The 24,613-nt window shown below is 42.0% G+C and overlaps 1 protein-coding gene across 1 annotated transcript in view; it reads right to left on the reverse strand.

The window, feature by feature from the left end:
* Window positions 1–24,613, reverse strand: part of LOC145944888 (uncharacterized) — a 106,151-nt gene that overhangs the window by 57,509 nt on the left and 24,029 nt on the right. The gene's annotated exons all lie outside the window — the stretch shown is intronic.

A 24,613-nucleotide genomic window follows, 5' to 3' on the forward strand; every position in this document is an offset into this window, starting at 1 on the left:
GTGGAAATAATACTAGCAGCCTACGCTTTCGCGCTAACCTCTAGCAATACTCGAAGGAAATCACCGCCTGAGACTTTAATTCCTCGATTATCCTACATTGCCCCGTTAAAGGATATTGCTGGCGTTATGCAGGTTCTACAGGATAGCTTCTAACCCGCTTGTACAGCTTTTTCTCGGCGTAAGTCGGGAGTGATCCGAGTATATCCGCGATGTGCTCCGTATACTTCTTACTTAAGAAATCCCCATAAACACGCGCCGGAAAATTTATACACTTATTATATACGAGCGAAGTGACGGATATCTCTAATCTTTCCGCCGCGAATTCCCTGTACATCGAATAAGAGAGAATTGAAACATTTATAATACCGCGAAAAACGAATTGCGTATATATATCCTCATATATATTCTTACTATTTAATATATATGTATTTGAACCGATATTCGCAAATCGTATTCGTGAAAGACTATCTAAAAATGTTATATTGGAAGAATTGAAAAAATATCAGAATGATATATTACGTAACTTGAAAGTCTTTCAAGTTATTCGTTTTATTTCTCATAGAAATTTTCCGCGTATTCTTTAGGAAAAGTCATTGTTTGATGTAAGCCGCGGAATAATCGACGAAAAAAAATGATATTCGCAAACTGTTAAGACGAAAAAGAATCTCAGCTTGAAGCTAAATCTGGTTTTATTTCTCTTTTATATCGTAACTTTTTCCAGTCATTTATTACGAGATATCGTGTATATCTTGCGATTAAAGAAGCGAGCCACGTACAACAGCTTACTATAATTTCTTACTTATTAACTGCTTAACTTGTTTTCTGGATTAAAACTCGAATAACCTTCCTTAAGCATCGGCGTCCTTGTATACGGGATGCGCAACTACTCCTCCTCATCCTCTCGCGTCCCGCGAATAGGAACAACCCTGCTCGTCTCTGTGCTATTGCGCGCATATTGCCAAGCGATTACCCGCGACAGTGTCGCGTTTTCCGGGTACCAGGTCGGCCCGCGTCGGTTCTTTTTTCTCATCCCCCTGTTCCGGTAATGGAAACGTTTGGGCGCAACGGTTCTATCTTTGCCGATTCGGATTGAATTGCCTTTCCGGTTATCGTTGGTATTACTATCGCGGTCGTTATCCGCGTCCTTTTCCTCTTTTATCTCACCGCTCTTCTTCCCCCCTTTCGCTCCATCTATACGTCGCTGCTACTCGTTGGAAAACGCCTCGTTACTAGGTTTTCAGAAAATATTCCGATGTAAGCCTCTCTCGACCGGAGAGGCCGTACGATGCACACAGAAGACCTACGAGATGGCGAAACAGCGAGCGTCGCGATGCGACGTATAGAGCGAAGAGCAAGAGTTAGGTGATATATAAATGCAAGTATCTGTATCAGATTGCGAGAGCAATCGTATTTTTACCCGACTATAAGCGTATCTCACAGAATTAGCATATGTAGAACGCTTCGAGATAGCGATCGAAAATATATCTTTATTACTACCAATTATATATCGGATTAAAAATTGATAAATTCTTCACCTTTCTATATTCCGTTTCATTATATAGTAATTTAATAAACTCGCGGCTAAGAGAAAGAGATTAGCTCTTTTTCACATATAAAACATTTCTCTGCCGTGAACGAAGATAGATTTAAATATCCTTTCCATGTGCTTATTGCAATTATATATTATATGTATATATATAAAAGAGACATTTGTGTGACTCGATAGAAAAAGCGGGATACACGTATTTCCTTATTCGGTACCATTACAAGCAGGTCATCTATTAGAGATAGGAGAGCCCGGACACTTTTCGAAGAGCAGAATTCTGCCGACACGCAGTCGAATGTTCGCGCGCGCATTGTCAGCGTCTTGTTAATCCTCCCGCATCGTCAATCTTGTTCCCGCCGATGCAGCTTCCCATTTCCCATGCTTCTCCCGCGGAAACACAATACGAGCGTCCCGCTCGCTGAAAGCGCGACAAAGTCTGCATGTCCGGGGAAAAATCAGGAGCGAGCAGAAAACGCGACATTCATGTGAGAGAGAGAAGAGAGAGCAAAGTATGTATGTACATACATATACTACTGTGTATGTCACCGGCTGCGGTGACATCGTACTCTTGACCGAGATATCGATACCTTCCTTCCCCCCCCTGTATTCTTGAACCTCGCATGGGCGTTCCGGCCTCGAAACGTTCGCGATGTACCGGGAAAGATCGCGGGAGTAAAGCCATATTTGTAACTGAGAATCTGCGCTCGCAATGCTGTGTGTTACGCGGGTTGTAAAATGTAGGTCAGCAAGCTGGGATTTTTCATTAGGATCCGGCGGGCGGTTTTTTAAATTAATTATCCGCCTACGTAAAAATGTTTGCACAACATTAAGTATATGTTAATGCAATTTTGTAATTTCGTAATTAAAAAGATCAGTATGCGTATATATTCGTCTAGCTGAAACGTATAAAGGCAGCTCGTGTCCAAATGTTTCCTTTCTTTTGGCTCTCTACGCACAATAATGCTATTATTTCTACGCCAAAGTTATTTGAATATACCAATTATATTTTGTGGATATAATAATGTAACGTATACGCGTAATCGATATTTATACAAGACACAGTATTACATTTAACATTGCATTTGATATTATCCGAGATATGTACGTTTCGAGTTTGATTGTGCAAGCTATAAAATTTTATTTTATATCATAATATACGCAATATTTACACAAATATATAGTCCCCGATGCACTATTAACATATATTTTCAAGCTTTCGTTATTCGCATAAAATTGAGATTTTAAAATGCAGAGAGAAATATATTTATTTGAGTATATAATTCTATTAACGTACAATGCCGACTCCAATAAGTGAAATAAGAAAAAAGAAACGCTCGGAATCCTCTCTGGAAAGACTTATATATTATATATAAATTGCATCCATATGGCACATCATATAGTTCGGCTAAATATATTTTTCCCGAGAGATGGAAAACACACAGCGCTATTTATGCGATCCAAAAACGGATATTCTCGGGATCGCCGTTCACGATAATGTCCCGCAACGCGGCGTCCTCGAATAATCGGAGACTGGCTTTCATTTCGAAGGCGATGCACGTTGCGGCGCGCTTAATTGGCGCGAGGGCGGTTCTGTTCGTTCGCGGCAGGAAACCGGCGCACGCTAATAAATGAAGCGCAGACGGGAAAGCTCGCTTAGCACGTCAATTTACGTTTTAATTTCTCTCTTCCCCGGCTCTTACCTTCCTCCACCCCTATCCCTCTATTCTTTCCTCTTGCTCTCTCTCTATATTTCCCTTTGCTCGCCACTATCCTCCCACCTTGCCCCTCGATCCGCTTCCCCATCTGTCAGGAGCGATATATACGGTCGCCCATTCCGCATCTGTAATGACATAACGACGGCCGCATCTAGTTGTCAATAACGTGATATCCAATAACTTAATTATTCCACTATAGGCGTGTTGGGAACAGTACTGGATGCTCTAAATCGATCAGCAGCGTTTCGCCCTCGTCGAACAGGACGAACAACTTATGTTAGGGTTCGTATGCGGGAATCGCGAAGTATGCGTTCGCGCTCGCGCTATTATCCATCAACGGTGTCAGAATGTCTAATGGATAAATAATGCTAGTCTACGGCGTATCTACGTGTGGTTGACCATATAAATTACCCTTTATGCGTGCATTATACAACCGACGGCGTGATAATCTATATAAGCAACACTTGAATCTAATTTCGATCGAATACATTTTTTTATCGCTTTTATCGAAGCGTTATTATATAGGAAGAAACGACGAATTGCCAAGTTATTTATTTATAATTTTTATTTCTTATAACGTAATAGAAATACTAAGAATATAAACGAGAATATATGTATTTTTAAATGTGAAATATATATAAATTATGGATGTGATGTATTTCCAAAATTATTCTGTTAAAAAAATCTTAGTGCCATTTTATATATTTCTGTCAATATTAGTTAAAGTTGATTAAGGTTTAAAAAAAATTGTCCCCTTTTCTCCCTCTGTTCTTTCTCTTCGTTTCATCGTTTTTTTTTAATTTCAAGTAACAATATGAAAAGAGAACATTAAAGCTTAGTTAATTTTTAATCGTCGCAGAGACGATTCAGTTTGAAATTATTTTAGAATCGATCGAAATTATTGCTGCAACGTGATCTGAATTAATAAAATACACTCGAGCGATATCGAAGCAAAAATATCGACGAGTCTTGAGACATAACTTTTGCAAATCACATTTCGCGCATTTGTCGCCTCTAAATCGTTCTTCGCTTTCTACGCGTTCGCAACGATTTGCAAGTATTTTAGCTTCGAATAAGGAGCGAGCTTCGAGGACGCTCTGAACTTTTACTCGGTTCGCACGGGCTTAGTACTTATCGGGCCTTTTCACTCACCCAATCTTGAGCGCATTCGAGAGTGTGGAATAGCTTAATACTCGGGTTACAAGCATCGGACTTGGAGCAAACTCGAACGGAAGCAAAATGTCCGAGGCGAACAAAGCGCTCGTTCATCAACCATCTGGCAATGGTTAACGTAAATAATCTGTAGAGGTGGTGTAATAAATCTAGCGACGAAACGCGCGGGGAAAACATTCTCGTTCTTTCTCCTTCACGGAGTTTGCGTCCACTGTTTCAACCGGGTTCCCCAAAAAAAACCGCAAATATTTGGCCTTCATATAGAGATTGAATATTATGCTTAAAAATGTGCTCTGTTTGAGTTAACTCTTCCAAGAGGGAAACGACGATGGAACGCGCCGTTTATGTAAAACATATGCTTCATAATGTATTATATTAGCATATGACATGTGTATGTATACCTAACATATGTAGACGATCAGTTATTTTTGTTCCACATGCAAAGACATATAATGTCATTTTCGATAAAAATTTAATATTCTTTTTTTGTACAATGTATAAAAATTGTTACAAAGTTCTCACGTATATATGTTTGCCAAGACCGCATTTCGCGCTTCGCTTGAGCTACGGTCGCTTAACGATCTCTCGGAGTGTCGGTAGTCGCGTTCCGTTCTCCTTTTAACCGGGGCAAGTGCTAAAAGTGAGGGAACAACGGGGTGGACAAAAATCGTCCCGTCGAGTTTATCTTTGCGATAAAAGTTTACCTTTCGTTAGACGGGAAGTGCCTCGGTTTCAGAAGGCACTTACGTGCCGTGTATCCCGCGCGCTTTCTTGCGCTCCTTCTCGCCCGTGATTCGCGGGAAAGTACGGTTGACGACTACGCTTGTCTCTCTCTCTCGAAAAAGTGAACAAAATCCACCGAGTAAGCAACCGAGATGGCTCTTGTTTCGGACAAAGTCAAATATCGAAGCGACGCCAGTTCGAGTTTCGCGAAAAGAGAAAGAAAACAAGAGAGGGAGGGAGAGAGAGATCTGCGGTACTTACTTCGCCTCTAATTACAACGTAACTTCCCGACGAGAGGAAGGTGCCCAACGATGCGGGCCAACGATTTATCGCGGCCGGCATATTGCCGAGATATTTTCTCACCGAATCTGGCTACTCTGGAAAGACGAAGGCGGCGGCGCAGGCGGGGAACTTCTCCGTGAAATACGACTTTGAGCGAAAGCTCAGCGAGGAGCGTCCAGGGAGCGGGTCTCTCCCTCTCTATTTCCATCTTTCTCTCTTTCTTTGCTTCTATACGAAAGAAGTCGCGGAGTCTCTCGCTCGTAAAAGGCGAGATGCGAGTTTGCCGGGCCCTCGGGAAAAATGAATGAAAAATATTGTCCCGGACACAATGGCCCAGAATCCAGGGTGGGATATCCCTGGCGTCGTAGCCGACGCTCTTCACGATGGAGGGTGAGATCGGCCACATCTCGTGAACGGGAAAGAGGGTGGAAGAAGGAAGGGGGGATTGCCAAAGGAGCGGGTGGGAGTTGCGGGAGTAAGTTATAGGCTAGGATTACGAGATTGCCGCGAGGGGATTACGACGATGGCTCCTGGGACGTCCAATCTCAAGGATAAACACTTTCTGACGTTCTTACGCTCAGCCGGCTCTCCCTCTCTTTAGCGCCATACTTGGACCGTTCCTGCTCCCCTTGCGGCCTTCCTGGACGCGCTCCCGCGTCCTTTGTCCTCTGTCTCGCACCCGCCATCACGGGGCCATCATCCTGCCTTCCCAGCTCCTGTTTATAAAGAGCTCTCTCGCGGGTTGCCGACTACTTGCGCGAAAACTCATTTCTCCCGCACTGCGCCCTCCTGATTCTGTCTCTCTTTCTCTTTTTCTCGCTCTTTACGCCGACGGGCTTCTCGTGTTTTTGACGTGAACAGGCGCATCTATCGAGAAAGGTTTGGAAAGGACGTAATGAAGACCTTTCACGGTTTCGGCCCGAGTGGAGGGACGTGCCTTTCGATCGAGCGTTTGTCAAACATTCGCGTTTCAAAATGCAAGGCGGAGAAAATGGCGAAAATGAGAGAGAATGCTAGCCATTAAATTCAAATCGGTTATTCTCAAGTTCTTCTTCGGAACAAAAAACAACTTTGCTCTTTTTTAGACGAAACCTTTTTTAAATGAAACCCGTAACATCTAGATACATTGTTGCGTATTCACTATTATTAGTTGGACTCCAGTGCACTCATCGTATGTAAACAGACTGTTTGATAGCTCCTTGTTAACGAACGACAATCGATTTATTAATAATTTCCGGCATCTCGGCGAAACATTAATCCATTTTGCGGAAATGTAATATTCCGATGTACCTACGCGTTTGCTCGGAGAGAAGTAGATTATCGCATAAACCGATGTACGCGAACCGATTAACAGTGCAGCATTTAACGATCCACACCATTCACTTAATATTTCATCAAAGTTCGATCGGTGTCACATACAGAGTGTCGCGCTTATTTAAGCAACGCCGATCTCTCGCATCGCGCAATGTTTACGAAGCGTGTTTGATCGACGGCGTTCAATTTTGAAGACAGACTGACGAATTGAAGTCGATTCTTCCTTAATGAACGTGTCCAAATATAATTTATCGAGGGACGGTGAAACGCGCTCGCTAATTTGACACACTAATTCCGCGAAATGTCGTTCAGGACTTTCGACGAGGCGGGGGAAGGGGATGGGGGCGAGAAATGCGCTTTGACGGACTTAGGGAGTCCGTCCAAAGCAACCATCTCGACCGAAAAGTTTTCTTCCACCGTGCAAAGAACTATTTCCCACTACTTTTACTTCACCTCTTTTACCACACCTTCTACAGAGCGGCACATCTTCACCCTCGGCTACACCCCCGCTTCTTCCCTACTTACCTACCTACCTACCCTATTCGGTCGTTCTTTCCCTCGCTCATTCTATTCTCGACGGAACTACAGAAGTTTAGGAGGGATGCGTCTCGGACCTCTGAGTTGGCTCGTTCTCGACTTAACCGAGCTGCCGATATACCCGGGCATAATAATTCCCGCGCATATCGCGCGAGCTTTTCCTTAGGTCTTAGTAGAGAGCGGTGAATTCATTAGGAAGTTTCCACGCGGGCGTGCATCCGGCGAGGCTGCGCGCGCGCGAGAATTTAAATTCAATGTTTAAAATTGGTATTTCTTATAAAACCTCGTGCCGGGGATATATATGAGGTGCGGAGAATCGCGGTAGAAGGGAGGCGCCCGCGGTGCGCCTCCATGACGAGAGAGGGAGGAAGAAAAAGAGAGTTGCAATTTATTATTCCGCGAGCCAACTCCATCGGAGCGAAAACGCACGTAGAACGTATATAAATATGTCTGCAATGTATAGTAAACGATTTTCACGCACGAGAAGTTTACGCGCGAAATTAGTACGAAATAAACGGGCCAGCTTTATAACACGCTCTTAAAGATTTGATAAATTACGATATAACGCGAGATTGCGCGCGCTTCCGCGGGTCCTGTGTAAAGAGAGAATCATTTCCTTTAAAAATGACGTTGATTTTGTAAACTTCTTACAACAATTTATATGCATATCCCATTAAAATTCATAATGTTACAAAACTCGGTTTGCACCACTTTCGATATAAGCGGTTTAAGTGTAACGTATCACACAACTTTAATAATATAAGTAGATTGGAGAAAGAGCAGAAATGTATTTCGGTATTAAGCAACAAACTTTTATAATATATTAAATCGAATATTCTAATGAATGGATCCAATCGGTTATATTTCAGTAGCACGGATATTTGAAAAATGATTGTATCATTTGACTTGATATATCTTTTTCCTCATTTTTCGCTGACGTAAATTGAACAGTATATAAGATATATTTTTATATTTGAAAAGAATACGAAGTAAAAACTGAAAATAATAGAAAACCTATAAAATATTGAATATAATAAATAGCCTCAAGTCAAAGATAATATATGAAATACAATATCTCTCCTTACATATTTTTAGAAATTTATTTTTAATAAATATCAAATTTTTACACACACAAGGATGCTACACAATTTTTCTTTATAAAAATAATCTCCGGTATATATATATAGACAATACAAAATAATTTATAATGTATTCATTTTTCCATAAAATAACGATAAATTGAAAATAAGAGCTAAAAATATATTGTATTTTTATTGTCACGAGTTTATGACAAATTCTAGCAAAATATCATTATATCACCAATGAAGAATTATTAAAATACTAGTTCTAATAATAGTTTCAAAACCTTTGCATCGAAAAATCGCGATTATGAATTCTCAGGCGATATATAGTAGTTTATTGACTTTCAAATGCGATAGGCAAATATGAGGAACGCAAAGAAGGCGCGATGAGAAGAGAAAAGAAAAGTTAAGATAGAGTAATGGGTGAAGCGAAGAACGCGGAAGAAAAAACGAGGATGGAGGAAGAACGCGGCTAGAAAAGTTAAAGATCGGACGCGCGTTCTCGCTGTCTGGCGGAAAAGGCGCTGTCGTTTGTGTAAAGTCGCTCTCTCTGTCTTGCAGCCACGTAAACGCGCCGTCGACCTACGTAACGACCACGCAAACGCAATGCCTATAAATAAGGCGCTCGTGGCTAATAACCGGCAGCAGGCGCAGCCTGCAACGCGAACCGCCAGGCAATCCCTTTAACTTCGCTATAAGGCCGTCGCGCCGGTTTCGCACTTCCGGTCCTGATGGTGGGTGGTGGCGCTTATTCACTCCGGGGAAAAGTCAGCGCGCGAACGACAAATTATTAGTTACGGGGATTAAATCCACCGATACGGAGTTACGAAGCGCGAAACTCGTGGAATCCCCCCTCCCTCTCTCTCTTTCTCTCTTTTTCCCTATTTCTCGCGCTGTTTGTTTCCCCGTTTTATTTATCTTCCTTTATTTAACACCGTCCAATATTCTGTTGATTAAACTTCGAATTAAAATACCGAAAAGATAGACTCGAGCGGAATTTGAATGAGAGAAATAAGACTTTGTTATTTCATTGCTTTCCATCAACTTAGCACAGAAAGCCATTGTGTTTATTAGTCGTTTATAATTTGAGAGTTATCGGGAGACGCGCCCTGACATTTTAATTAAGGAAAAATTTAATCTATAGAAACTTGTTATTACAATTAATTTCGAATAATGTATATTGTATATAAACTAAGCACAACTCTCATAAAAATTCCGGAAGCTCGATTCCTGCTTCTTTAAATAAGCAAAGAATATAATTATAGAACGAATATACGTACTTACAAAAAGTGTGAATAAAGATTACTAGAGGAAAACTATATTTACAGTTTTTGCTTATCGCGCATACTTATCGTATGACAGAGAAAACGCAGGCTATATATAATAAAGCTGTGTAAACATATATATAGTGTATGCTGTTTTATCTCGTGCAGGTGATGAACCATTATCACACGACTAGACGGCTATCGAGGAAACCTTTTTAGCTGCATTTATATTATGCAACAGTAGAAAGAGAGAAGGCCACAAAACTTATTAAAGCTTAGGTTCAAGCACTGAGAAAGGTCATCGTCCAGACAGATTGCATATCAACATTGTAAATAATTTTAACTTTGACTGTAAAATATTTATGCACGTTTCTCTTTTTGTAGTAGTTTGTCTGCAACGTATGTATATCACCGAGAATATATAACCTCTTTCTTATTCTCGACATTAAATCCTGCCGAGCGTTTTCAAATGTGTGGGCGGGATAATATATACCGTCAAAGAGCGCCCAGGGCACACATTAATACCACGATTAATTGGAGCGGTCGTATCTCAGTGATGGCGAACAGAGCTTTTCGAGCTCCATCCACTCAAATTAAATAAGGAGTCCCTTTATACGCGACTCTCTGCAAAATGGCTCACTTAAGCTCTGATCATCCTTTTGTTATGCCGCTGACTGTAGTTTTCCGCCGTTAACGAACCAGATGTCAAATAATGACTGATGTCTAATGCTAGATCTCGTTTCGTTGTGAAGACCGCTTTATGCTTTGGCATGCCATATCCCAGATGCTGTATGAATGTATGTGTGCACGTGTTTGTACGAGAGAAATGTGGTAGGGGATGCAAGAAAGAGAGAGAAAGAGAGAGGTATGTAGACCAACGATGATGAGAAAGATCGAGATTGAAGATGAGACAGAGGGAGAGAGAGAGAGAGAGTGGCTGGGAGATGGAAATCAGAAGGAGAGAGCTGAACGTTAGGAAGGTAGGTTGCGAGTGAAAAGACAGGGGAGGTAGGCACTGGGCGAGAGGTGTATGCCACGGAAGGGAAAGGAAGGTAAATGCGTTGGTAGGAGCGGCAACCGGCTCGACTGGAATCCAACGGCGTGGAGCAAGCGATTTTCTTCTTCAAGCCTGCGAACCCGATAATCTTCCGCCGTGACAACATTTGCACACCCCCTCCCCATTCGGGATGCTTCTGCGAAAAGATTACCCTAATCGGCTTATCCGCAACTTTAAGTTCTTTCTTGCGAGTTTTTTTAGTTGACCGAGATTGTGACCGAAATTTATTTGCTCTTCGTCCCCTGTCTACCCTCTGTCTTCGAATGTTTGTACGTCAGTATATCTGTAAATATGTCCAAAAAGTTGTTAGATCGAAGTTATTACGATAACCAGTCATCATGAGTCTCGAAAAACGGATGTTATTCTTTCTGAAAGCAGAAAGAGAATGACTCGATAATGTATTATTCGTAAACCAGAATGTGAAAGTAGGACTAATGCTTGACATGGTGGACGCACGTGCGGGACATACGTGTAAGCACACGTGTCGTCGAGCATAACATTCTCGCCGACCAGAGAATGTAATAACATCGTATTGTTATTACGCTAAAAAGTGGTGGATTAATATAGAGATGGTTTCATGACTCTGGACTCTCCGGACAGTGATATGATTGCAAATGTAATGAAACATGGGAATGTTCGCGAGATATCAGAGAATCGGTCGTAAAAAGGGCGCACTTGCGTCTGTGTGCGTGTGTGTGAATGTGTGGATGTATGTGTGTGTGTGTGTGTGTGTGTGTGTGTGTGTGTGTGTGTGTATGCGTCTGTGGAAAAAGGCCACCTCCCCCGAGCCAAATAAATGGGGGCTTTGTAAAGGTGGCTCGTGTTCGTCGCTGAGCAAATGAACGTGTCAGCCGCACGAATGCGCGGCGTTCGAAGCGCAGCACACTTTGTACGATGAATTTCGTAACAGCGCGCAGAGGGCAAACGCGATATTGAATGAAAATGTTCGTGGTTCTTGCAAAGGGTTTGCCGCGAATTATAATTGGCCGAAGGTATTCGGCCACGTGCCATTTCTGCAACTGCAATCAGCGCACGTATATCAAGATATGTATCGAGATAGTAGGAGAAAGAGTGAAAGACGGAGGGTGAGAGGGGGAAATGGAAAGCGGGAAAGAATATTTATTACATTCCAGGAAAGATAAACTCTCTTTTCTGCATAACGATGAATAAAAGTGTAAGCTCCACGTTACAACGGCGCAATAAAAAAGATACAATACATACGATTGTACTATTATATTTATAACAATTAGAAAGTGAGTTATGGTAATTATCAAAGAAGAAAATTATTGCAAAGATAAAACTTAGAGATTAAAGAAAGTAGACAAATAATATGAAAATATTAAGGGAATAAAAATAACAATAATGAATTGAGAAGGAAGCCATTTAAATTGCCATCAGAGGAAAAAATATAGGAGAGAAATGGCACACGTAAGACATATCGAAAGAGAGGAAGAGAGAAAGAGGAATCGGAGTGAAAATCTCGATTATTCTACGCCACTGGAAGAAGCGGGACCGGTGTGACGGGTTCGCAGATGCGAGACCCGCGCGGCCAACGCCGCCGTTTCTCGACAACATGTGGTCGAAGCCAGTAGCCGATCACTCCGAAGCTGAATTCCTCGTTACTGTATATCGTCACACACGAGAAGAAGAGAAGTCCAGAAAAAGCGGGCTTCTTGGATTATATGGTCCTGCTTTTAAACCAAGAACAACTCAAGATTTAAAAATCCGGTTGTCTTCTTTCTTTCTTTCTTTCTTTCGTACACATATACACACAAATTGTTCGTCACAACATTTCTTATTTATACACGTGTTTAGAGCTACATTTATGCTTCAGAATAGACCTCGTCAAACATATTTCGATACACAAAAGCTAGCGTATTTGGGCTTAACGAGCCGATGGATCAACCAATACCTCACGTTTTCATTCTCGTTGTCATATGCAGTCGATACGTGCATATGCTTTAAACAGACTTCGCTATTAGATACACTGATGCACCATAAAGGGATTCCCTCGTCCCTGCCCTCGCAGCCATTGATATTTAAATATTCGTTCGCTTGGGTGCCCGAACAATATCCGGTTTCCGGCATCGAAAATTCAAACGTTGAAAAATACTTTCTATACGCATCGCGGTATTTGTCACGCTGACGTGACGTCAACCATCGTTGCTCATTCATCAATTTTTCGATTTTTCCCAGGAAAAAAAAGAGATATTTGACAGCACATAATACACCCAATATATACACCCAAAAAATACATGCACACATAACAAATTCGATTTCGACATACTCAAGTATTTGGTCAAACATCAGATTAAATATACATAAGATTGTATCGGTTATCCCTGTCGTACAGTAGTATAAATATTTTTTTGCAAAAAAATAATATCTGTACATTTGTTATTATGTTTGTCCTGCATCTTTTCAGAGATATTATTTCTTGTCGTCGCTAACCAAAATAAAACTAATAAATAACTGATATTTTATACGGTCTAAAATAATACAACGTTTTTCCGCGCAACGGTAAATAAAATCTCGGTTTTTATAAAAATATTGTATTTTTACTAGTTTTATTCTGAATAGCCGAGCTGGCTGAATTGAATCGGGACAAATCGATTAAATGCATCAACAGACTCCTCTGCTTTTTTTCTCGCTCGCTTACCCTAGCACGAAATCATACCAAATTCGCAAACGCGAATCGCGCATCGTGTTTGCGAATTCGGTATGATTTCGTGCTAGTCGTAAGCGAGCGAGAAAAAAAAGGATATATATATATACACACGAGCTTTGTCGGCGAGAGAGAGATATATATAATTCGTTAACAATACCAAACAGGGGAGGGGGTTGAGCATAAGCGAGTTTTTGGCGAGAAGATTCGTGACTGATCTTCCACGTCAGCATTTTCGACGGCCAATTATCCTGGTCCTTCTCATATAAAAAAAAAAAAAAAAAGAAAATACAAAAAAATAACGTTCGAGATGTCCGGTCACGTAAAGGTTCTGCCGGCTGAATACGTGAAACGAACGCGGATCTCGGAAATAAATACGCAGTCGTGATGGCATGCACGTTTCGTGCTTTCGAATGTCTTAAAAGCAACGGGGAACGTGTTTTCTACGTGTTTTCGACAAGATCGAGAGGATCTATTCGACAGGTGGAACCGACGACGGCAATGACAAGCGCGAGCTGGGCTATTCTCTCATGTCACGCATTCGCGCCGAGACATCCAAATGGACCAGGAATCCCCGGCGAGCGAGACGTGACTTTTATAAACATTTTAAACGTTCATCTCATAAATCGATTGATGACAATAGAGATTTTCTAGGCAGCCTTCTCCAAGCAAGCTACTTATGACGAAATTAATGTTTGCTCCGAAAAAGATCGAGACATATGCGGTTAAATTTCAGCATAAATAAATAAATTTCAGCATTATCCTTTCAGAGTAAATTACACACACACACACATACAGAGTCTAAATGTTCGTGAAATTGGTAAAAGAACGAAAGCAATCCACTTTACGATCCGGCGCCAGTTCAGCTTCCGCATTACGTACGCGGAATTTAGCGAAAAGTTTATGATTTTGACAGGCTGTCACGCGAATCGCAGCGCTTGTGTATGTGTATGTGTACCGATTTTCGTCGTGCGTACGCAGTTATACTTATACACGTACGTACATACGTACATTCAGCGTGCACGTATATGCGTATACATGGGGAAGCGCGCCGGAAATCTGTGCAACAGGTGGCATCGACGAACTGTGCGGGGGCAGTTTCGTGCAGTTTCGAAGGAACATTCGGCGGACAACGACAAAGACAATTTCGTATCACGCGTCGAATGAGACCGAGATTAAATGGACTCGTTACGCGAGTAATTCGCGCTGGTCGGATAAGTCCGGATAGAGGCGAGCAGATATCGATCTCCGGTCGGTCTCTCCGATAGGAGGAATTTCCGATAGAACGAGAGAGATAGAGGCGAGCAGAAGAGAATAGGGGGAGGAGGGGGAAGCATAACTGATTATTATCGTATGCTCTCTGCTGCGGAACGCAACTAATTGCATCGCGCGTAAGAAACGCGCGGATCGGGACCTTGAGGGAGAGTCGAGCGAGCGAGAAGCCGAGCTTGAAATTGCTCAATGCGGAATTGCTGAATGTGAATCATTTGTGGGAGGTGGAGCCCCGAGAAGGATGGCTTTTACGTAAGGCATTCCCTCGCGATTACGCGCGTCTCGGGATAAAATCCGCGAAGCCCGCTCTTAGGTAGAGAGAAGCTGCGATAGCTACCGTGTGTGTGTTTCTCCTTATACTTACATACATATATGTTCGCGCGGAGCCTATCACGCTGGAATGACTCCGTTTATCTACATCAGGGGTTTTCAGTCCAGATTGTCGGCTTTGTGCGCCGTGCATTCAGTGTAATAGCCACCTTTCACTTCCGTTTCGAGTTGAGAAATTTATCATTTTTTTTGTGTCTTTTAGAAAATTGAGATTATTGAGGAGATTAACGGAGATTAATTTTTTTTCTCTATCGCGCGATGAGCAGGCAGATTTCAATTGTAGAAAGATCCGTTCGTTGACTGTATCTATTTGTCTCGCGTATAACATATTCCCCGCGACAGAAGTATTACAATGTAATATTTCTCGACAATGTAAACGAGACCGGCGCGCACACTTTTTAGCGGGCGCATTCACTCCGTTTCCGTTTCTGCTTCGAGCGTCTGTCTTGATTCTACGACCTAAAATCGCCGGTTTCTTTCAGGAAAGAATGGCGAAGGGAGGGCATCTGGCGTCGTACGCGTATGAGTATGTCCCACGCTCTCGCCCATTGTTCGCGAAGGATACGCGTTCGAAGAGAGGAGTATTTCCCTCCAAGAATACTTTTCTCAGAATATTGTGGAGCCGAGACAGAAAGAAAGAGCAAGAAAGAGAGAGAGAGAGAAGGAAAAGGCGGCGGCTCTTAGCTTTGGGAATCACTGCAAGTGGCAGTGCAGCGAAAGCTTGACAAAAGCGCCGAATGCAGAAGGAGCAAAAGCGGACACCCACGAGTGTCGATTATGAGAACGAGCGATTTCGTCGAGGGATATATGCGGTCGCGCGCAGTGGGAAAATTTCGTGTCGATTGTTACTGCTACTCTCTCGTAAATAAACTGGTACATACATAGTTTATCTGTCGGATGAATCGCATTGAGAAAGCGAGGACTATAGGTATCGCTCCGTCGAAGATTCGACTTTCATATTTATACGGGATTCCTCCCATATTTTAGAACTTTAAAACGTCGGTAAAAACTTTTCCCCACTAAATTTCCATGCTAAATTAAGCACGGAATTATTTAATACAGTAATAAATATTAATTACAGCATTCTCTCTTGAAGTAAGTTTTAAGAGTGTAAAATGATATAGCGAATCCTTATCCTTAGTTAGTTAATATTTTAGGTACAAATTTAACTTTTAAAGTTTCGGAGGTAAGCTCGACTTACTAATCTACGAATCTTCACACAGGTGTTCGACGCGTTTCATTCAGGTACACGTGATTCTTCACGTGTTTATGCACGAAAACGCGCTCGAAACGCGACCGCGCGAATCGTCCAAAAAAAAATCTACCGCGAAGACGAAAGAGACAGGTCGGGGCTCCGGCTCCGAAAAAGCGCGCTGTCAATTCCGCCGTCAGCCTGTAAAAGGACAGGGTTGTCACGCGATTTATCAAAGTAAAGCGATGAGATTAAAGTTCGGACCGGGGACGCGGACGGGCGCGAGAAAGATGAGCGACGATAATGTAAAAGTGCAAGAGGAAAACGACGTCGCGTCGAAAGTTAGTCGCCGCGACCGGCAACTCCGGCTCTCCGCGTCCCTCCCGGATGGATCCACGAGGGCAAGGAGGAGGGAAAGGGGGGCAGGGAGACTCTCTCGTTTCACGAGGAGAGGACGGGCGAGCACGCGAGTAGAGAGCACGAACGAAGTAAGTAGAACACGGGCATAAAGTCGTTATCGGGGCCGGGGAAGGAGTTGGGCTTATCGCTGGTGGGCAGACTCTTTGACTTCTATCCGGCGAAGCGACTTGGCCGATTAGCGTGTCACGTTTCGACGACTCTGGATCCAATTATAGGGAGAGACGCGGAGGAATAAGGAAGAGAGGGAGAGAGAACGCCGGGTTTCTAATTTCCCCGATCATCCTCCCCTCTCGTCGTGTCTCTCGGTCTATCTACTGCATCGTGCATCGCCAACACGAGATACAGAGCCTCTCTCTTTCTGTCCTTCTCTCTCTCTATCCTTACAAAGGATTAACGTAAATTATTTCCCCTCCCGATCCGCAAGGATTACACTAAACTATCAATGTATCGCTGAGGCTTACGCTAAACTAGATGCATAGAATTTCATGGTGCTACGACATTTAAAAATTCCTCAAAAATCGATTAAAAACATGGAATTTCATCGATGCGAAAAAAACAAAAGATTGCGGTAAAGGTAAAGGATAATATTCTCTTCGAGGTATCCGTCATCGAAGATCTAGTTGATTCCGTCAATCGCGAGATTACGAGACATGGCACTGCTAGAGACGCGAAATTCATCAAACTAATGACTCCGCGTGCAACTAAGTGCAACTGTCAATCGTCCCGTTCGATGGCCAATGAATGAATGATTGTCTGTCGTTCCCAATAGAATATCGTGCACTTACAATATAAATCGAAAGAGAGACGATTTTCGTGGCCTTGAACGAGCAGCCGGATCGCGCCGCTATGACGCGGGGCACGGTTAAATTTAGCCGCCAACGTCTCTTAGGAAACGTTGAACCCGAAACCTTTCCTCATCCTCCTCCACCCTTCCACTCATGGGCAGCCTGCCATCGCTTTCCTCGTCTCGCTCGCGCCAACATCTTTCTGCCTCCCCCATCATCTCTCGTTTTCTCTCTCGTACCTTTCATCTCTGCATCCTTTGCATATATATATATGTATATCTCTTTCCCTTTTTCTCTTTCGTGGCTTTTTTGACTGTCCTTATTCCTTCCTATCCGAGGAGCGAGGGTGGACCAGAGAGCTCGACTAGTGTTTCTCTTTGTACCGCTTCTCTCCGTTCGTTCCGCGGCTTCTCTCGCCTCTTTTCGCAGTCTCCTCGATAGTAGCACGGATCTAGAAGCGCACAGACTCCGCGCGTAAAGGAGATAAGCAGTTTGACGCACTCTTCTCGACAAAGTGACGATAATGCGCAGTCGACGTCGATCTCTTTTTCTTCGTCGCGCGATGAGCGGCAATGCGCGTCCTCTTGTAACATTAAAGTTTTACAGTTTTGCGACACGTAAGAAGAGAGAGCATCCCTCCTTCCTCCTTATCTGCATATTTATCTCTCTCCTCTATATTCCTCTCTCATTCTACATTTCATCTCTCTTTCTCCCTCTCTTTCTCTCTTCATCTTCCGCTTGCTCTCATTTCTTCGTCGCGTCACGCTCTCAACCTCTCCCATCGCTTCTCCTCTTACTTGAGAGTGATGCATTTTTTGTCGGCGGTGCCTACCGCGGTCGCTCTGGAAAGACCGGAATGAAAGAACTCCTTGTTAGTTTCCGAGCTTTCGTTCCACCATGGCTACGAGCGTGTGTGGAATGCGCGGCGTATGCGCTTTGTGGAATATTACGCTCGTTCGTTAAACCGACGATCCTAGCCAAAGTTAGACGGAAATGACGAAGCTATAACGATCGTTTTGAATCGAAGCACAGCAGCCGGATTAGTGAAAGTCTCGGTTTATAAACTACAACATTAACCCAATTATGTCCACATGAGTTACATTAGAGAGTACAGTACACGCCTGCACATATACTTCATACAATCTCAGGCATCTACATGTGTCTATCAGTACATACATGTATAGTATATTCGTGAGATGCAGATATGATGTAAATAGTATGTTTCCTAATTATACGCGGGCATAACTTTAAAGATGAGTTCGCTACGCGAAAATAATGATCGTATCTCGACGTAAGCTCTTGAAATATAATGATTTGCGTTATCACACACACAATCTTTTATATAACACAAAATGAGTCGCTAAGATGTGATAAATTGCTGGGAAATTGCTCCAAGTTCGCGAAAGTGAAATCCACTAAGAAATAAGCTGGATCATGGAGTAAAATAAGTCTAAAGTGTCAAGTCATCGAAGCGGAATCGAAATATTTCACTTGAGTTAACACGACGCGGATGATAAAATCGACGACACAATAAAAGATAAAATACTGTACCCTACGAAATAACTCGCGAAAATGTGACGATTACGAAACGATCGGAAAATTATCTCAAGTTTCACGAGAGCGAAATCCTCCAGGAAATAAGCCGGATCATTGAATAAGGTCCATAAGTCTAAAGTGTCAAACTGTCGAAGCGATATCGAAATATATTTCATTTTACTTGCTAGGAACAGTTCCTTATGTACGAGACGCGCAAATTTAATAAGCGCGCGTGATTGAGAAATATTTCTACGGAGACTTATTCATAGATATATATATATTTCTGTAATTGCATTATATTCGTGTTTTTTCTCATTTGCATTTAGATTTTTTTCTCTAATATTAACGAAAGCGATCAGAGTTATGTGTAGATACATCTACGGATGTTCCATAAGCAAGTTTTCGTAATAATAGATGAAATAATTAAAGGAAAGCCGGGCGCGAAAACATTAATGGATAAACCAGAGATGTCGAACGTCAAGAGAGAGAAATCGCATTTCCCGGACGAATTTCGGAATGTGATTTACGACGCCGTGATATAAGAGAATGTGCGAGTTTACCCCCCTTTTAGACTTTGAGAATATAACTTGGCTTTAATGAAGATGTATGGGGCAGAGAGTCAAGAATTATCCGGAGGGTGCAATGATGCGATATAATACATCGCATTAACCCACTTGGTATTTTTCACATAAACTCGGCGAGTTTCACGGACTGATGGACGCCGCCGATGGAGTATTAATTACATGCCTAAATGAAATTCAATTTCGCCGCATTTTTCATATTTTTCATATATCTTGCCCTATCCTCTTCTCTTCGTTTTTTCAATCATTTTACTATCGCTTTATACATATACAGAAAACTTGAGTTTTATTTTTATCAAGAAATAATGTTTGCGATTGAACAGAAATACTTTGCAATGTATATATTATATATACATATATATTGCAAAGCGGCTATTAGGTACTGCATTTGAGGTATCCTAGAGAAGGCAAATCTCGTAAACTAGACGTTAATCGCAAGATACTAGCTTCGAGGCAATCGAAGAAGATTCCGATTTAACAACAGATGACAAAATATATAAGCAAGATCGAGGTATATTGATTTCTATATAAAATATTTCTTTATATATAGAGTTTCGGAAAAGGGAAAAGTACGGTGATAGATATTTCTGATTTCATTATTTTATTATAAGTTATGATTGTCTTATTCGCGCACAAAAAAATGAATATAAATATTATATAAATAAAATGCGAGATAATATAAAAATACATAAAATATTGAAAACTTAAAAAGAAAAAACTGTTATAACAAATAATAATCTTTTCACGCAAAAAATTATTATTTATTATCTGTAATAATATAAAATCAAAGACTATGTCGCTTCTCTCTTTTCCGAAATACTATAAAGAAATATTTAAGAAATCAATATACCTCGATCTTGCTTATATATTTTGTCGTCTGTTGTTGTTAAATCGGATCTTCTTCGATTGCCTCGAAGCTAGTATCTTGCGGTAAACGTCTAGTTTACGAGATTTGCCTTCTACCTCCAGGAAACCTCAAATACGGTACCTAATAGCCGCTTTGCAACGCAAAATGTATTATATTAGTATTCGTCCAGATTTCCAAATCTCTTACTAAACTAATTTCAACAAAGAGAATTACGGCGTTCTTTCTCGAAAGGAGAAAAGTAATCCCGGTCGTGAAAGAGAAGAAATATATCAAGGCATCGCTATTGCAACAAGCGGCCATCCAAAACCATTCGGAGCCGATTTTATTAACGATCACGTGCCGTAGCGTAAAGTTTAAAGGGAAATGGGAGTACGCGTGATTCTCGCAGGTAAAAAAAAAAAAGCGGTCGCCTTTGTAGTAAATACAGGTATACGAGAGAGCGTAAAACTTAAAGAGGGGGCCCTACTGCGTTTATACCCGGCCTTCCTCGCCTGAGGTCAAGACAATGCCAGGTTAGCATCAGAGAGGCTAGCCGGTTCTTGACGCCTTGCCAGGAACGGCGCTGGATCTTTCCCGGCCACGTTGGTATACAAAACGAGTATCTGTATTTGAGTATTCCGACGCATTTGCAGCCGCGCGATCGCTTGCCAAATCAGCGCTTTGATGTATAAGAGTCGCGTATGTCGGGATTCCAGGGTGAAGACGATTAATTAATCGGTCCTCGCCATCAAAACGAGGCGCGGCAACGAATATTTTCTCGTCGATTCCCTTTTTCGCGGACAACTCGACTCGAGATCGATTTTAATTCTTGCTTCGGAAGCAATCTCACTCGTTCATACGGTATTTGTTAGAGATACTTTAACAGACCTCGCCATCGAGCGAGTGAATCAATTAAACGAGTAAAAGGTACCGTCAAGGCTAACGACAATCACGCATCAATAGGCGCTATTGGTAAAGCGTCATGTGTAGGAATGGGGACGGGAATCGCAATGGGGGGAGACGGCCCTGAGTTCTCGGGTATAACGTCGACGAGGTAACAGCAGCGGGGCCCCGGTTGCAGCTAGAGCGCGATGTTGCCGCGCATTCTTGAACAGCGGGTCAGTGAGGAGATCCGGGGGGACGGCGGGACGGCGGGACGGCTGGAGGAGAGTGGAGAACGGGGAACACGCGCGGGTCGCCTCTCTTCGAAGTAGGGTTCACCAGAGTGCGGGGAAGAGAGCGTGCGTACGTGCCTGGCGGGCCCGAGGCCCGCTCGACGAGCGACGTTGCCGTCTCTCGATGACGCGGGCCCCGCAGGAAACGCTAGGTAGTTTTCTCGTACGATGCTCAGGCCACAGCCACTGGCGACCATCTGCTAGCCCTCGGGGCCTTTGAATCGCTGATGGGTGGCGTGACTCGGCAGCGCGGCCGCAGCCGGAGACGAGAGATGGTCGAGTTTCCGTACCGCAGCGAGAGGCTGTGCATGTTGCTGAAGAGAAGCCATCTTGGAAGATCAGCTCGATCGTCTCCTTCGTCTCTCGCGTCTTCGTATATATCGCTCGCATCGTACGAAGAAACGCACGCTTCCCTCCATCGATCGATGTGACATGTCTTCGTCTAGATGAACTTTGCCTTTTAACCTCATGTCTCTCTCTCTCTCTCTCTCTCTTTACTTACGTCCATTTAAAACTTGGGCTTCGTCGGAGCGATTAGACGCGCGACGTCATTAACCCCGTCGAGCGACGCTCATAACCCGGGAAACCGTTTAAATTTTGATGGTATGGGAGCTTCCAAGGGAAATATATCTCAAGTAATTACCGTTGCGGCTTGATGTCGCGTTATTACTACGGAAGACATCACACTTTCCATTCTTTTCCCTCGTTTATAATTGCCGGCGATCGTGTTAATCGCGTCTTCATACATCGCGGATTATATTTATAACTTGGATCGTATGGTTTAATCGTCGTGTGCTGTCGGAGAACACGAATATACAGAGGCCTTAATCAGCCGTTAAGTATATCGCGTTAAAAACACTGGGGAAGAAAAATAGGGTCATAGGAAGTATACACCTGAGGCGCGTAGCTCGTCGCACTTCCACCCCCCCGCCAAGATAAAAATGGAAATTGCACGATGGATGGCGATGATTTTCCGGCAGATAGTCGCTGATAAAAATAAGACAGCATAAACAACACGAATAAAAACAGCGTTAGCTAGACCACCCTGCGACCTCTTATCTCGCAGCGCCAAGTTATGAAATTTTCTACAGCTTCATCACTACGTTGTAACTCCCGCCCGAACGTCTTATCACTGTTTGTCGAGATAATACAATTTCGTAGCGCGGAGTGACTGGAATAACAGAGGAAAGGACGTTTCTCAAAGTATCGTATCCAACAAAGAGGATGTAACCGCGACGATGAGCAGGCATCCCTCTTTCGATTTAAAGCCGAAAAACTTACTTTCGATGACGCGACATTTTTTTTATTTCTCGGGTGTCTATTTCTCCTGATGTGCTCGACGAAATCGACATACGAAGGCGACGTGCGAAGGATACGGGTTCAGATATGTACCGTTACGTCGTTCACGCGAGACGCACTCGATAGGAAGTATGCCATGCGTGCTGTCAGAAGGTCATCGTGCGCCTTTTGCGTCGCTCTCGCGACGATTCTCGGAAGATTTTACCAGACGACACATATATATGTATGAATGAAGGGGCCCTCTTGCAATTAAAAAAAAAATAAATAAAACCTATTGCGTAAAAAATTGGATTGTAAAAGTAATATTCTGCGCGATGCATATTAAACTAATTCCGCTGCAGAATTTTCTACTAGATTATATAACGTTGAAAAGTTCATCCGATAAGGTCTGCAATATATAGAGATCCAAAAGTTAAAGTAGTTATTCAAGAATATTGTTTAACACAGTCATAAACAAGCAAAGTGTGTAAGCGAACTTTGATGCGGTACATTAGAGCATGAAGAAAAAGAAAGAGATCGTCGGGGCAGCACTTAATTTCTGCAGAATTAACATTCTCTCACGAGAGAACGCGTATAAGATGCACCGTTATTAATGTATAAACAGCCTTTGGCAAGTCTCGCCACGCATGCGTGTAACCTTATGCGCAAGTTTGTACATGAAACATTGGTATTTACGGGAAGGTTTAATTAGAGGTCTACGTGTTATACGGAAGCCCGTGATGGAGAGAATTTTGTCCAAAGTAAACATATATATGTATGATACACGTGTCTGTGCACGTATATGCATACATATTATACGTTTACGCATGTCGTTGAAAGATATTTTCTGATAATTAACTATAATGTGTATTATAACATTTCGGTGTCTTACATAACTTTGGTTTCATCATAAAAAATGTTCTCGTTATAAAAGTAAATAACTAGGATAGGTAATCTTAATTACAATATGTGGAAATAATGCATTCCTCGAAGAAATAGAGGCTCATGTAAAATGTCATTTCTATAAAGTAATTTTCATACGATTTATTATGTCATTATTTATTTATTTTAATTTCGATAGCCGTTACGGCCAATCATAGATTAATATACTTGCGTTTTAAATAATAATGTGTTATAGTTTATCTGTCAATGCCATGTGACTGCACATATGAGATTTTGAAATCTTAACTTTCAGGGTATTAAGACGATAACAATCCTTTTCTAAAAAAGATATGTAAAGTCGATACTCGGATATATCGAAGTTTATTGTTGTCGCTTTTCCTCGATACTCATTGGCTGTCAAGATTCGCGTTGTGCGTTATATTCGTAGCATCGAGAGGCTATCATCGCGAGGGTTAACAGTTTGACAGTTTGTTCAAAATTAAATTAAATTAAAATAATAATATTAGTTTTAAATAATATATTATAATATACCTTATCCGCGATTAATATTTTTTGACAGAAATCAGCTGATAACTATCAAAAATATTAATCGAGTTTAAAGTATTATAACATATTATTTTATTTTATTTTATTTTGAACAAACTGTTAAACTACTAATCCTCGCGATGACAGCCTCTCGATGCTACGAATATAACGCAATGCGAATCGAAACAGTCAATCAGCATCGCGGAAAAGATGCAACAATACTTGCGAGAAACGACTTACAATTAACATGCCTTTTTTAGAAAGGGATGTTATAATATTTTAAATTCGATTAATATTTTTGACAATTATTATCAGCTAATTTTTGTCAAAAAATATTAATCGCGTATAAGATATTATAACACATATTCTTTAAAACATGTTACTATTTTAATATTTTCAACATATTATAT

This window comes from Prenolepis imparis, unplaced genomic scaffold (assembly GCF_030444845.1).
Source record: "Prenolepis imparis isolate NDT839.2.m4 unplaced genomic scaffold, iyPreImpa1.0 SCAF_13, whole genome shotgun sequence".
Classification (NCBI taxonomy): domain Eukaryota; kingdom Metazoa; phylum Arthropoda; class Insecta; order Hymenoptera; family Formicidae; genus Prenolepis; species Prenolepis imparis.